Source organism: Polypterus senegalus, chromosome 16, assembly GCF_016835505.1.
Source record: "Polypterus senegalus isolate Bchr_013 chromosome 16, ASM1683550v1, whole genome shotgun sequence".
Taxonomy (NCBI): Eukaryota; Metazoa; Chordata; class Cladistia; order Polypteriformes; family Polypteridae; genus Polypterus; species Polypterus senegalus.
In genome coordinates this window covers 74,103,322-74,119,400 of record NC_053169.1, presented here as the reverse complement: position 1 = coordinate 74,119,400, position 16,079 = coordinate 74,103,322, and the positions used below count along the sequence as shown (strand labels likewise).

General features: G+C 41.8%; 1 protein-coding gene across 3 annotated transcripts in view; it reads right to left on the bottom strand.

Moving 5' to 3' along the window:
- sertad2b (SERTA domain containing 2b) overlaps nt 1-16,079 on the bottom strand; it is a 71,031-nt gene that overhangs the window by 14,236 nt on the left and 40,716 nt on the right. For 2 of the 3 annotated variants that reach the window (XR_005630836.1, XR_005630838.1), the window contains exon 3: nt 13,751-13,938. The exons of the other annotated variant lie outside the window; for it this stretch is intronic. The gene's annotated coding sequence lies outside the window, so the exon portion shown is untranslated. The remainder of the gene's footprint in view (nt 1-13,750; nt 13,939-16,079) is intronic. 3 annotated transcript variants of the gene reach the window in all.

Sequence of the window (16,079 nt, the reverse complement as noted above, 5' to 3'; positions counted from 1 at the left end):
GGCATTTTAGAGTGGTTGTCAACTGTATATAAAAATGTAATGTCGAGGGAGAACAGCATTTTCAGAATGATCCATTTTAGTATGGACTAAAGAATGCAGCATGACAGAATCTGGGACAGCAATGTCATCTGTGTATCAAGAAGAGCTGGGCTCCTTGAACAGGACAGTGGTCCACTCCATCTCAATCCAGCTAAAATGCCACGAGTAGACGTTGATCCTCTTGCTGTTAAACTGGTGTGATAATAAAGTGACCATTGGGTGTGAAGTGGTCTGCCATCCTAAGTGAGGCCAATCCAATAAGATCAGAGAGTTAGATGGCAGCCCACAGTCTCATTTGCACGAAGGTTCATGGTCCAAAAGAGGCTTAGAGTAAAGAGTCACTCCAGGAACAGAGACTTGCCTGAAAAAAGGCCTTGTGGGAATAGCAGATGACAGGCAGTGGGGGGCTCCTGGGGGGCCTTGCCCTTTTATTTGTGTGCCTGCTTTGTGCTTTAGTATTGCACAGGTTCTCAAAGGTGGCCCTAAAGACCCTCCGATGCATCTCGTTCCAGCTCCAGTGGGCCCGTGAGCAGAAGTTAGTTGCCTTCACTTCCAGTCCTGTCATGAACTGAAAGTCATTTTCTCTGATTTCTAAATTTAGTCTTCCAAGTCAGAAATCCCTGTCAGTGTTTGTATTTTATTTTCACATTTCCAAAAGAAAACCAAAACATTATTTAAACAAATTACAGTGATTGAATTGTAACTTGTGCTTTCATGTTAAGTTTTCCCTTATTTCTTTGTCAAGAACAAAAAGTGGGCAGCAGGGTGACAAAGTGGGTAGCACTGCCACCTAATGAGTCCAGCACCCTGGGTTGTAATCTTGTTGTCCTTGTGGCCTTTGCACATTCTCCCTGTGTCGGTGTGGGCTTTCCTCATCACATCCCAAAGATTTGCTGATTAGGTTAAAGGGAGACTATAAGTTAGCCTGAGTGTGAGCGAGCAGGCCCCTTTGATGGGCTGACGTCTTGTCTGACAACCAGTGCTACTGGGAAAGGCTCTGGACCCGCTTCATGTCATCTGTGTGCATAGAATGACGTCCCTTCACCAGCACCCAACTCTGCTCCTGTGTTGTTTAGAGCTAACAGCTGCCATCCTCCCCACTGACTCACCTCACACACACACACACACGTTATTCAAGCCTCTCTTCGCCCCTCATTTGAAGGTTTAAACTCTCATCATGTAGAACCTTTTCTCATGTCTCATACCCCACTGGCCTGGAAAGAATCTTGTCATTTTCTTCTGGATGTAATCCAAATGCTGGCATGTGCTTTGTATGTAATATGGAGGACAAAATTACACATAGATGTGGTCCCACCAATATGATGTTCTGTTAGGTTCTCCGTGACCTGCATGCCAGACAAAGTGGACGCTCAATAACCCAACATCCTATTAGCCTTCTAAATGGCTACTGTAGAACATCTGGTTGTGCACAAGGAAGCTCGGGTGATTCTCTAGCACAAAACCTCTGACTGTCTAACTGTAATTATCCACCATAATAATAAAAGGATAACTATCCATATACCTGTATGGTTGCTTTGTCTCTGTCATTCCAACAGATGGTGCATCACAAACATTTGTATAATAAAATGCATTTCTCATTCTAACAGAGGGGGCATCACAAATTTTAACACTGCTTCACTAATCCCATACCAAGTGGCACATAACAAAGGCATATGCATTGCATTTGCCATTCCAACAATACAATACAATAAAATTTATTTTTGTATAGCCCAAAATCACACCACAATGGGCTTTAACAGGCCCTGCCTCTTGACAGCCCCCCAGCCTTGACTCTCTGAGAAGACAAGGAAAAACTCCCAAAAAAAACTCGTAGGGAAAAATGGAAGAAACCTCTGGGAAAGGCAGTTCAAAGAGAGACCCCTTTCCAGGTAGGTTGGGTGTGCAGTGGGTGTCAAAAGAAGGGGGTACAATACAATACAATACACAGAACAGAACAAATCCTTAATACAGCATAAAAATAAAAATTTAGAAGCACGGAGCAGAATTTAGCAATAGATGATATCATATAATAAGATTTGGATATTTTTGAGTCCTGGAGACCTCATTCATCAAGCTGCCTCCCCCATTTGGTCATTCCACAACTGAAATAGCATTGGGCCAGCCAATCCAATGAAAGGACCCCTCTTTCCCATGATTCCTGCGATCCTCCATCAGGGATGACTTTACCATAGGCAGGCTAAACAACTTGGCAGGTGGGCCGTTTCACCAAGTGCCACATTTGAGTACCGAGAACAGAAACAGAATAGGTGAGGGTTAGAATTCAATTATTACTATCATGTTACTTATGTTTTAGTGCTAATGACTAACAACAGAGATGCAGTCTGTACAGTTAGTCAGCAGCTCTAGTCAGGATATGCTAAACTGAAGTGGTGAGTCTTCAGCCGGGATTTAAAAGCTGAGACTGAAGGGGCATCTCTTATAGTAACAGGCAGACCATTCCACAGTTTAGGGGCCCTGTAACTAAAAGCTCGACCTCCCACTGTTATTTTATTAATCCTTGGAATCAAAAGCAGACCGGCAACAGGGGTGCGTCACAAACATTCGTAGCAATGTATTTCCTTCAGAAACAACTATGCAGTTTTAAATGCTGCTTATTAAACATTCACTCTCTTGAAGTAAAGCTGCTTTGGTAAATGGTATAATAAGAAGTCAAAAATCTGATTTGTGTCTTCTTACTTAAACCTGGCTTAGTAAATCTGAGACTGTCACCAGATGAATACACATTCCTTCATAAATCTAAAGACACTTGTCAAGGAGGTGGCCTTGAAATTATTCGTTGTGACAAAATGCAAACTGCTTCTCAAAATTTAGACAACATCAAATTCTTTGAGTCACTCATTTTAAATATTAAAACAGATTTTAGCTTAATTGTAGTGCCAGTCTACAGACCAGCAGGGCCATATTCATTGTTCATGACTGAATTTGGCAGCCTTTTCTCTGATTTGGCTCTAAATTGTGATCGTATAGTGTTGATGGGGGATTTTAATGTACATGTTGATGTGGAAACTGACACTTTTACAAAATGTTTTAGTTATTTGTTAAATTCAGTAGGATTTTGTCAGATTGTCAAATGGTGCAACTTGTAATCATAACCACACATTAGATTTAATCATAACTCAAAGAGTTAAATGAAGTTATTTCTGATCACTGTTTAATTACGTTTGATTTGGTTTTGCATTTACCAATACATTCACAGAATAAAACAAAGAATTTATAGATACCTTGAGTAAGTGAAGTGTAATCGTGGAAAACAATTTTAGATCAGCTAACAGCACATTATAATGAGAGATGCTTTGGACACAGTGACTCCCCTTAATACAAAAGTTATCAAACCACATAGAAATTCATTCTGGTGTAGACGAGAGCACTCGAGCTCCTCAATTAGAGTGTCGAAAACTGGAGTGTAGATGGACAACTACAAAGCTGCAGGTCTTTCAAACCGAGAGGACAGAGAGTGTTCAAAATATAAAAAAAGCTCTCTTTAAAGCTTGTTCAGAATACTATTCTAAAATAATAGATAACAATAATAATAATCCTCGGGTACTGTTTAGAACAGTGGCTAATTTAACAAATGGGAATTCAGAACTACATTATAAAATACCAACAGACATTAGCAGAATAGGCTTTATGAACTTCTTTAATGAGAAAATAAAAAATATAACATCGCCCCCCAGCCATTCAAGACTTTAGAAATTTGAATCCTATAGCAGATCAGGAAGACTTAACTTTAATTTCTAAAATGAAATCTACCACTTGTTCCTTGGATCCAGTGCCCACAAAACTAGTAAAAAAGCACAATGGATGTTCTTGCAGCACCTGTTCTTAGTATTGCCAGTAGCTCACTATTGTATTGTGCAGTACCTGATGCTCTAAAAGTGTCTGTCATCAAACCATTACTTCAAACGTCAGACCTAGACCCACATATACAGTACTTAATAACTAGAGACCCGTTTCAAATTTATCCATTCTCTTTAAAATACTTGAAAAAGTAGTCACCAATCAGCTTCAGTCACACCTTACGCATTACAATTTATTTGAGAAATTCCAGTCTGGTTTCCGCACTGGTCATAGTACAGAAACGGCACTAACGTGGGTTGTAAATGACATTCTGATATCCACTGTAATTCTGTTGTTAGACTTAAGTGCAGCATTTAACACCATTGACCATTCTATTTTACTGCACAGGCTAGAAAATGATGTTGGGCTTACAGGCCCCATGCTCACTTGGTTTAGTTCTTATTTATCAAATTGATTCCAATATGTACAGAAATGTGCTGACAGTACTCCATCGTTATACACAGAAGTGAGATATGGTGTCCCCTGGGGCTCAGTACTGGGACCTTTACTATTTTCACTTTACATGCTTCCACTGGGATCTCTCATTAGGAAACAATGTTCATTTTCACTCGTATGAAGATGACAACAGTTACACCTTTCTTTTAGACCAAATGATGTTTCTCTGATGCTCTCCTTAATTGGATGTATCATTGAGCCAATGGAGTTCATGAATGAGAACTACTTGTCTTTAAACAGATAAAACAGAGATGTTAATTGTTGGAGGGAGTGACGCTGATCACAACAATATTTTGTCTCATTTAACTCAGTTGGAATCACCATTTGTTTTACTGAATCAGCCCACAATCTATCCTTTGACACTAGCATGATGCAAAACTGCACCTAACATGTTTTTTCCATATTAAAATTTTTCTAAATATGTACTTCTTTTAGTTATGTTGCTGTCTACAACATAATGTGCTTCTTCGTCTTCTTTTTGCTCTTTATTGTAGTATATTTACTTCTGCCATTTCTTTTATTTAATGCAGTGATTTATGCACTAAATCTTTGGCAGACCTGACTTTCGGCCTCGGTCCTCATTAAGGTGCACAATTCTCAGCATTGCATTGCTGTTTTGTTCTTATTTGGTCAGCTCAGGGGACCCTGTGGGCTTCCCACTCAGGCATGTGCCATTTATTAAGTTTTGGTTTTTGCTTTTCATTTTAATATGCTAATAATTTTAATTTAATCAATTTACTAGCAGTGATACCCAGAATGCTTATATGATGAAGAACACATAATAGTAAGAAGAAGGGCAGAGATATATGCTGAGCATCAATTGCGGGATACAGAATGCAAGAACAACCAAGACAGAAAAATAAGTGATGACAATTGGGAAGATCATCAGACTGCCCTTCATCAAATAATTGTGCAGAATTCATAGTCAAGTGTATGTCCTTACATGTGTAAGAAACTGGAGGAGACTTTTGTCATGTCACATAATCTCCCCTAAGAACAACAACTGATTGACATTAACATGCACATCATATGCGAACCAACGGAAGGGGAAGAAAAGACGTACTTCAGTTCAGTCAGTATTAACTTCTGAATTCATTAACTCTTCGGGACCACCACCTCACAAGCTTACTCTTAAAAAAGGAACAATCGCCAAGGTTCTTAGAAACCTTAAGGGCAATAAAAGAATAGTCAATGGTACCTGATGTATGATAATGAATCTCCTTCAGAATATAACTGAACTTGAGGACATCACTGGATTTTTCTTTTTTACCTTCATGGACTTGTCTACTGAAGATCAATAAAAGTCTTTTAAAACGAAGAGAACTGAATTTCCGATCCGCTTATCCATTGCAATAGCCATTAGTTAAGCTCAAGGATGAACATTCAACAAAATATTTTTTTGGATTTGCCTGTTTTTTTCTCATGGACATCTCTGTATGGCATTTTGAAGGGTTGAATTTGGAAGACAGTTCTCTTCAAGGACCAGCATGTAGTACAGGGGGGCACCCACACTTTTTCGGCTTGCGAGCTACTTTTCAAATGACCAGTTTGAAATGAAATACCTACATTAAAAATTATATATATATATAAACTGCTCAAAAAAATTAAAGGAACACTTTGAAAACACATCAGATCTCAATGGGAAAAAGAAATCCTCCTGGATATCTATACTGATATAGACTGGGTAATGTGTTAGGAACGAAAGGATGCCACATCGTTTGATGGAAATGAAAATGATCAACCTACAGAGCCCTGAATTCAAAGACGCCCCAAAAATCAGAGTGAAAAAATTATGTGGCAGGCTAGTCCATTTTGCCAAAATTTAATTGCAGCAACTCAAAATTGTACGCAGCACTTTGTATGGCCCCTGTGTTCTTGTATACATGCCTGACAACATCGGTGCATGCTTCTAATGAGATGACAGATGGTGTTGTGAGGGATCTCTTCCCAGATCTGGACCAGGGCATCACTGAGCTCCTGGACAGTCTGAGGTGCAACCTGGTGGCATTGGATGGACCAAAACATAATGTCCCAGAGGTGTTCTATTGGATTTAGGTCAGGAAAGTGTGGTGGCCAGTCAATGGTATCAATTCCTTCATCCTCCAGGAACTGCCTGCATACTCTCACCACATGAGGCCAGGAATTGTCGTGCACCAGGAGCCACTGTACCAGCATAGGGTCTGACAATGGGTCCAAGGATTTCATCCTGATACCTAATGGCAGCCAAGGTGCCTTTGTCAAGCCTGTAGCGGTCTGTGTGACCCTCCATGGATATGCCTCCCCAGACAATCATTAACCCACCACCAAACTGCTCATGCTGAATGATGTTACAGGCAGCATAATGTTCTCCATGGCTTCTCCAGACCCATTCACTTCTGTCACGTGCTCAGGGTGAACCTGCTCTCATCTGTAAAAAACAAAGGGCACCAGTGGTGCATCTGCCAATTCTGGTATTCTATGGCGAATGCCAATCGAGCTGCATGCTACTGGGCAGTGAGCTCAGGGCCCATTAGAGGACATGGGGCCCTTGGGTCACCCTCATGAAGTCTTTCTGGTTGTTTGGTCAGAGACATTCACACCAGTGGCCTGCTGGAGGTCATTTTGTAGGGCTCTGGCAGTGCTCATCCTGTTCCTCCTTGCCCAAAGGAGCAGATACTGGTCCTGCTGATGGGTTATGGACCTTCTATGGCCCTCTCCAGCTCTCCTAGAGTAACTGCTTGTCTCCTAGAATCTCCTCCATGCCCTTGAGACTGTGCAGGAGACACAGCAAACCTTCTGGCAATGACACGTATTGATGTGCCATCCTGGAGAAGTTGGACTACCTGTGCAACCTCTGTAGGGTCCAGGTATCGCCTCATGCTACCAGTAGTGACACTGACTGTAGCCAAATGCAAAACTAGTGAAGAAACAGTCAGAAAAGATGAGGAGGGAAAAATGTCAGTGGCCTCCACCTGTTAAACCATTCCTGTTTTGGGGTCATCTCATTGTTGCCCCTCTAGTGCATCTGTTGTTAATTTCATTAACACCACAGCAGCTGAAACTGATTAACAACCCCTCTGCTACTTAACTGACCAGATTAATATCCCATAAGTTTCATTGACTTTATGCTATACTCTGATTAAAAAGTGTTCCTTTAATTCTTTTGAGCAGTATATATATATATATATATATATATATATATATATATATATATATATATATATATATATATATATATATATATATATATATATATATATAGTATACTTTATACATAAAATATATGTTGCTGCACCTTACATAACTGAATAACCTTTATGGCACAATAACAGTTCAATACATTTATGGTCACTACAGTATTTGGATTTAATAATCATGTGTGAAAATGCTGACTCGCATAAATAAGTAGAGCCGAATAATACAGTCAAGGAGGTAGCACATTCCCTCATGTTTGTGTACTTTTCATCTGTGAATAAGTTCCAAAACTGTCCATGATCCCCAGACTTCAGCTGAATGTCATCCTGTCGTGTCAAAACCTCATCCTCCACTGTAGAGGAGTTTTAGGTGAAACAGTGTTGCAATTTGTGATGTGAGTGAATCACCCTCAACATCTTCCCTAAATGGATTGCACTTGAATGTAGCGATTGGCTCAAGTAAAGCTGAGTCTTGAAACCGTCTCTCAAAGTCTGACAGACAATTTTCAATTTGCTCTGTGTAGCGTATTCTGTCAAGTTGTGCACACGCCTTCCATTGGGTCTCCAGCTCTGACACGAGGTTTTGGATGTTCCCCAAATCAAGGCGCTGCAGCTTTGAGGAGAGACGTTGCATTTTTCGTTTGAAAGCATTAACTGAGCTAATCATATTGACCATGGTTTTGTCTTTTCCTTGCAGCGGTAAATTAAGCTCATTCCACATGTTGGTCAGATTGGAAAAAAAATGGCAAGTCTAGCGGCCATTGACCATCATCGTTATTAAATTGCTTGTATTCTGCATGTTTAATGACAAGGAGAAACTCCTTTTTCTCCAGCCAGGGGTCTTGAAATCTCAGCAGGAGTTTCTCCCTAGCCATCTGTCTCAACGAAGGCATCTTTTATTATCTCTCCATCTTGGAAGGACTTCTTATACTTAATGATTGAGTGACTCTGTGGTATAGCGGGTCCACAGCTCTCAGCAAAGGCCCGTTTTAGATAAATAATCACCGCGCTTGCGGCTTAGCGAGGGGGCGTGGTGGTTGTGGCTGCAGCAGTTCTCAGGGCGATTTGCGATGTGGGAGTTTCTCACCTAAGTGCACAGGTGAGAGACTGCCCGCATCTGTGATTGTTCCTGGGGCTGCTAATTTGCCACAGCTGCTATGCCCTCTCGACCTATATAGAAGTGCGAGTCGGTTAAAAAGGGGAGAAAAAAAAGAGTAGAACAAGAAAGGAAAGACAGACAGAGGTTACTGGAGAGCACGGAGCAGGAGAGAGAGAGAGAGAGAGCCAGTGCGGGTGAGCGAGCGAGTGAATGCTCACAGGCAGCTGTACGGAAGCCTGGGTGTTAGGCCGACACCCGGGAGTTGTAGTAGTGGTCGCTCCCGCTGAGTGATCGAGTAGTGGGAATGACCAGTGAAGGGCGACTGGCCGTGTAAGGCCGGGAAGACAGAGGAAGTCAGAAGGCTTTGTGGAGAAGTCGTTGATGCGAGCGTCCTAGTCATCAAGGATACCAAGTCTCGAGTCTGGGATGAGTGCGCGACCGAAGCCAGGATTGGGAGGCCTCCAGACCCGTTTGAAAAGGAGTGAAAGACAGCTGCAGAGAGAGCGTCTCGCCTGCTGCGGGGCCCAGATGGGTGAAACAGGAGAGACGCTAGGATAGAAGACATCGGGCTCTGAATGGTATTTTAAAGGACTGCGTCCAGCGTTGTTTTAACCTCGTTTTTAAAGGATTGTTTTTGTATAGATTTTTAAACCTCCACATTTCTTTTATGGATTATTTATTTAATGAAGAAATGTCTGTTTTAATAAAAGCACTCTTGCACTTTTGTACAATCCCCTTGCTATGTTGTTGCCTCACTGTCTAGCTCATCGGTAACATTACCGACGGTGTAGGGTTCAAGGGCTCCCGAACAGCAGATGAGAGCATGGAGCCGAACCTGCATCGTCACAGACTCACCCGGAACGAATCTTTGGTGTGTCTGCCTTTGCTTTTGGATTCAGCTGAGTGAAAAATGACGGCTGTCCGATTAACTGTGATTTTAGTTCCCTCTCCTTTCTCTTTCTCAGATCACTTTTCGGAAGGAAGTCAGTTTCGTAGTTTGTATGAACAGTTTGAAAGTGCCTTTCCACATTTTCCTTCTTTGGAATAGCAATAATAGATTGACAGATCAGACAAACGCACTTTGATTGTGACATTGTGAGACCAATTCCACATCCAGCCCATACCCGCCCCAGACATTTTTTTTTTTTTAATCCCTTCTTTAGTCGATATAAATTGGAAGGCTAACTAGATCACTTAGATAGCGGGAGTTTTGCAGTTTGATCGTGCGTTTGGGATGACCAGTGTGTTAGAAGACAAGAGATCTCAGACTGGCCGCCCTGTATGTCAATCAAGTGGCAAATGCCGAATGGAGGATATATGATAGACTAACATTTAAAAAAAATGTTTTTTGAATGCAATGCAATCTACCTGCACTTCCTTTCCGATCTATCGGTCGATTGCAATCGACATATTGGGCACCCCTAATGTAGTATATAAAGAAGCTATCTAAATATTTCTATGTTGTGCTTTCCTTGACTTTTATATTTTCGCTATCTATTTTTATTACTTTGATACTTCTTTTGTGTAACAAATATTTCATGTTTTATTTTCCAATAAAACTGTTGTACCATTTTTAACTTGAAGGTCCCCACAAGCCCACAATCAGCTTGTTTAATACCGAGCCAACACAAGTCATAAAATACTTTAAAATGTCTAGAAGAACTGAAAGATGTGGCTATTTAGAAAACATCTGAAGTGTCAATAGCTCCCTATCTTTAAATTGGATTTTATTTTAGGGCTGTGGGTCACATTTTCAGAAATAGCCCTGGAAATCCAAAACACAAGCTGACGACAAGCAGCAGTCAAAAAGCAGAATGACCAGTGAGGGGTCTTTTAAGAATCCAGTCCAAATCAGGGCCTTTTAATACAGAGAACTCAAAGACTAGGAGGCTGCCTGGCATTGAAGTGTCTGTTATTATGTGATGGGAAAGTTGCATTGCTGTTTTGAGGTGATTTTTATGATGAGTATTATTTGTTGTGCACTTTATATGCTCAAACAAATAGCATACGTGTACAGATGTCTTATGAATGAACGTGAAGGCCCCTGGACGAGCAGGAATTTGTTTACACTTTGATGACCAGGGAGGGCCCCCCTCAGTGTCTGCTGCATGCACCTCTTCAGCAGCACAAGTGGCGCCACTTTGTGTATAAACTGCAGACTTTAATGAGTGCGCACCCATTAGTGTACTGTGACGCACCTGAAAGAGGACACCGAGTGCAAAGGTTTCAAGAAAGCCAACTTTATTCCAATCAAAACAGGAAATAGTCAGGGTACTTGGTCAAACGGGAGCTACCACTTCAATACACACAGGCACAGCAAACAAGCAGGGACCGGGCCAGTAAATGTTAATAATGTTCCCCACAACACCCATCGCACGACAGACATGTTACGCAGGAGGATCTGAACTTGCAGTTGCCTCTGTAGCACTGCAAACCTGCGGTTGCCTTGGCTATGGACAAGCAACCCTTGACAGATTGCATTTCAGCATTCAGAACTGTTGGAGAAGGTCTCAAAAGAGTTAAAAAATCTCACAGTACGAAGTGTATACACTTTTACATTCTTAAATGGTAACAGTGCCTGCTCAGTAGCATCAGGGTTTGACAATCAGTTTCCCCCTCGGTGTCCAAACTGCACACAATTTGTGGAAGATCAGCTTGACTACAGACAGATACCAGGAGCCACAAGGCCAAAAGCACACACTTTGAAGTTTGTTCCTTCAATACAGCACACACACACACACACACACAGTGCACATATCACCAACAATGCTCAGTCCTTCTTACTTTACTTAACTTTCTTCTCTTTCTCTTCTACCGCCTCCACTCCTCTCCCGCTAGCTCTGTCTTCTACCTCCCGACTCCGGTGCCCTGAATGGAGTGAGGCGGCCTCTTTTATACTGCACCTGGGAGTGCTGCAGGTGCTCCCTGATCATCGTCTGGGTGTGGCAGAAGGGCTGCAGACCAAGCTGTCCAGGTGCCCCCTGTTGGTGGCCATGAGCCCCAGCAGGGTTGAGCTTCTAAGCTCCAAGCCCATGGCCCCGATGCAAACCAGGGGGGCTGCCCTCTCATGTCCCGGAGGAGGTACTGCTGTTGACATGTCCTCTCCTCAGAAGGCCGTCCCGACCCGGTAAGACCCCTGGCCGTCTGCCACACCTTCTTTAACTTTCATAAATGGTGCCCCTGAGATCACAGGGGCAACACCCACTCAGTACCATCAGAGTTTGATGACTAGGGGGGTGGTCCCTCTTGGTGTCCGCTCCTTAACTTTCATATACAGTGCCCCAGAGATGACAGCGCCACCTTTGTCACCTAAGCAGCTCACATGGTTCAGATTGTAACTTGTTTGCAGTCATTGTTACAGCTTTTATTTTATAAACTGCATGTATTTTTTAATTATTAGCTCTGCCTTGTGAGTTTGAACATTTACTTGCCAAGGTTTGGGTTTGTATGGCTGAGATTCAACATATCAGAGTTATAAGGACATGGATTGTGGCTTTGTGTAATGATGTCACACCAGACAGGCCAGTAAAAGAAGGTGCAAATGAGCATTCTGGGTGTTCTCCAGTCATTCGAATCTGAGTGTGTGCCATCTTCAGGGCCAGTGGCAACAGAGAACTGTGATTTTTGAAGCGGTCAGAGACATTTCGGCCGTAAATGAGCTGCTGCGTATATACCTAGTGACATAACAAAGTGGGAATAAACAATTAATACCCACCACTAAAATTTGGTATTAGAAAATCATTTAAATACTTCCGTTAATTGATATCGGGCGGAGTAGTGGCACTGAGGTAGGGATCTGCACTGGTAATCAGAAGGTTACCGGTTCAAATTCCCATAAATGCCAAAAGTGACTTTACTTTGCTGGGCCCTTGAGCAAGGCACTTAACCTGCAATTGCTCTGTCCTGGGTATGACGTTAATCTGCATCCAGCCCTGCTATGTAGGCCCTCCAACCTGCAGGGAAAAACCTGGGGGTCAGTGGCAGAACTGGCACTCCGGCCACCATAAAAACCTCACATGTGAACTAGTGTGGTGCTGAGGTGTCGCCCATTGCATGGCTGCACTCGGGTCCTAATCTGGGATCCTAAATTGGTTTGTCATGTGGTGCGTGCAGCAATGCGCTGTATCAGCATGTGCTCCTTACCTCTCTCTCCTCTCTCTATTAATTACTAATATCAAATTCTCCTATTAATCACCTCTCCTCAAACAAAGTTGACTTCCTCCAACATCCATTCATAGGTTTTCAAGACAACATATTTATAAATATCAATGGAGATGGACATCTGTACATGCAGTCCCCACAGCTGTTGTAGTTTGAAAGCTCAATTCACTTGCTAAACAACAACAGCGGCATAAAACAAATATAAAATCACCAGTAATGCACTTTACTTTATAATCAATGTACAACTGTTGAGAAATTCCCAGAAAAGATTTGTTTGAAATCAACAAAAGCTGCTCATTTTATTCTTCTCTGTAGTTTTTAAGTACAGAATGGAATCAGAGTTGGCATGAAGTGGACAGATGAGAACTTACGCCATGCTGATTTGTCTCTCTAGATGTGAATTCTGGATTATTGATGCAAGTTATTTAAGCTTCTTAAATTCTTTTGTCCAAAACTGAGTGGGCAGTAGGGTTCAGATGAACCCTTTACTGCCCCCCATGGTGCTGGGTCTGGTTTTCTTTAAAGTGTTCTAGTTTTTTTCTCACTATATTATTAAACTACATTTTAGCAAAAAAAAAAAAATAGTCTTCCCATTTTCTTAAGACAAATTTATTCTGCCTTGACGTCATGGATCACACTGAGCACAAGGTAGGTGCTCTGCTAGAGAGGGGGGTAAATCAGCAGGCCACAAGGGCAATGAAAAAGGACCAGGAGATGAAAATGGTCAAAACAGGAAAGACTGGCAACCATGCAACTAAACCTAACCTCAGAATCCAAATTCCTAAGCCAAAAAGTCAAAAGCCAGAATGTCAAAGAGGCCAACAGTAACGGAGGTTTAGTGAAAGTCATTTGCTGTGCCCAAAGGGAAGAGTGAGCTGCCGAGGTGGCCCAGGGTCTTGTTTTGGCAAACTGCTTTACCTCAACCTCAACAACAGAGCCAAGAGACAGTTTAGAAAAGACTCACCTCCCGGGCCCACGTGTTGCAGTCCACGGACATCCATGCTTCTGAAATGCTTTTGAGGTTTTCTACTACTTAAAGTTGATGAGTTTTAAAAATGCTCGCCTTGCATAATAAGAAGGTGAAAGAATGTGGCCAGGCAGCAAAGTTTAATCGGAGTCTGATGAGTCCCACCCTGTTCTCTGTCTGGAATTCTATGAGAGCATGAAAAAAAATAAGAGTGAATTAGTACAGATGGGAGAAAATGCAAAAGTGCACTTGTTAATCACAAAGTGTGATGTGGCCTGAAAAAAAGGGGAAATAAAAAGAAAAAAACAAAAACGCAGACAGCAGGCTGACCTCTCTGTGGAGAAATGCAGAGGCTCTACTCTTAGAAGTAACTCCGCAGAGAAGCACACACTGAATTGAGTCTGAAATTCCTGATTTGTACCCATTAAATGTCATTCTTGTGTGTCTATTTTCTGTAGTGGCAAAGTCACTTCAGTATGCAGAACTGAGGAAGGCAAAGCTTGTGCTTTGTGGAAGCTCCTGGCCAGAGGTGATCTGGTCATTTTTGTCTTTTCTATTGTGCCATGTGGGATTTTGCACCTACTTTTGGCATTTTTTGTTATTTTTGCAATACTATTTTGTTTTTTTTTTCTTTTTATCTATCATGCACTTGGTGCCATTTTGTGTCAATCTCTGCATGCCGTTGCTGGTCATGTGACTGGGAATTCACATGACACACCAGAAGTCATCACTCACATGCTATATAAGTTAGCAGCACACATCTCCAAGCATGCATCTGGAGATCTGGGGCCTCATCAATAAATGTTGCATACGCCCATTTCCACCCTCACATCACGGGACTTGGCGTAATGCCACACACATTCTCACGGCAGCACCCACCCCTTGCGTATGCACGTTTCGCACCCGCCATCAAAGCCGTGTTACAGTTTCTTTGTGGTCTCCCTTTTACAGATTTGCTTCAGTGACGTGGAATTTATCAAATATATCGAAATTAACTGCGTATCATTTCCAAATTTAACTCACTTGATTGTAATTATTTTGTAACCATATAATAGAGCATTGAATGAACAAACTATTCTAAATACCAGAGCTGCTTTAGTGTTGTTACTCTCAGTGCACTACTCGGAGTATTTGAACCCACTGTGTGTGTGTGTGTGTGTGTGTGTGTATGGTATCCTTCAATAAGGCGCGTAAATAAAGGCGAGCTTCAAAAGGGTGACCTCAATTGGACGCAGCGAATAAAGGCAAACGCAACAAAATTATTACAGAAAGTTTATTAGATAAAGGCAATGATTGAACGTATAAAAAGGTGAAAGCAAGAATATTAAAACATCCAATTAATTAATGCATGAACTTCTAACGAACTATTTCTAAAGCTCTCTATATTTCGTTGTTTTCTGCTCTTACTCATTGTTGTGTTACACTTGAAGCTGTAGATTATGTGCAATGCCACGTAGATATTCGAGATGCGGTCTATTAGCATAATCAAGAACAATTGATTTAATTCGCTCCGAAGTGTTTGATGTTCACTATCGCTTTCCTTGTTTAGATCTTCGCCACATCTGGAACATGGTTTTGCATAGATGGTCTCTTGATGAATAATCCATTTTTGGTATGACAGCGAGACAAAGATTTTCCAATCCTATATTCAGTGCATTTCCAGATGTGTTTCCCATTGATAGTTTTCTCCTTTCTGAATGTGTAGCCTTCGACTACGAGTAGATCTGCACCTTTGTTGTTCTTCACATATTCCAGAGCCATTTGAACTAAATTATCTACGAACGCCTTTATTCGCCCTTTTGAAGTTCGCCTTTATTTACGCAGGCCTTTATTCGCCGCACCCAATTGAGGTCGCCGTTTTGAAGCTCGCCTTTTTGTTCCTGCCTCACACTTGATGCTTGCTGGGACAGGCGCGACCCTGTATAACGTAATGTATAACGAAGATTTTTCAATGTTCCATAAATATTTTGAAGAATCGGCGCTCTTACAGCTGACTTTACATTTATTACAGAGCTCATTGTGTGGTGATTGGTCACATGGAGAAAGAAAACAGAACAGGACAGGAATTTGGGGTTGGTACGTCTGACCGAGACAGCACTGCTGCATTACATATTCCATTCAGGGTTGTGTGTGTCTTGCGCGAGGCAGGAACAATCCCTGGACAGAGTGCCACCTCATCGCTACCCCTGCTTCACTGTGCCTCCACATATTTAACACATGCTTTAATGCATTTCATCATGAAAATGGTATCAAGTATACATCTTACTATTGTAAAACATTTAAAAAGCTGCAAAATCATGAATGTAATGTATTCTGTGTGGCGATC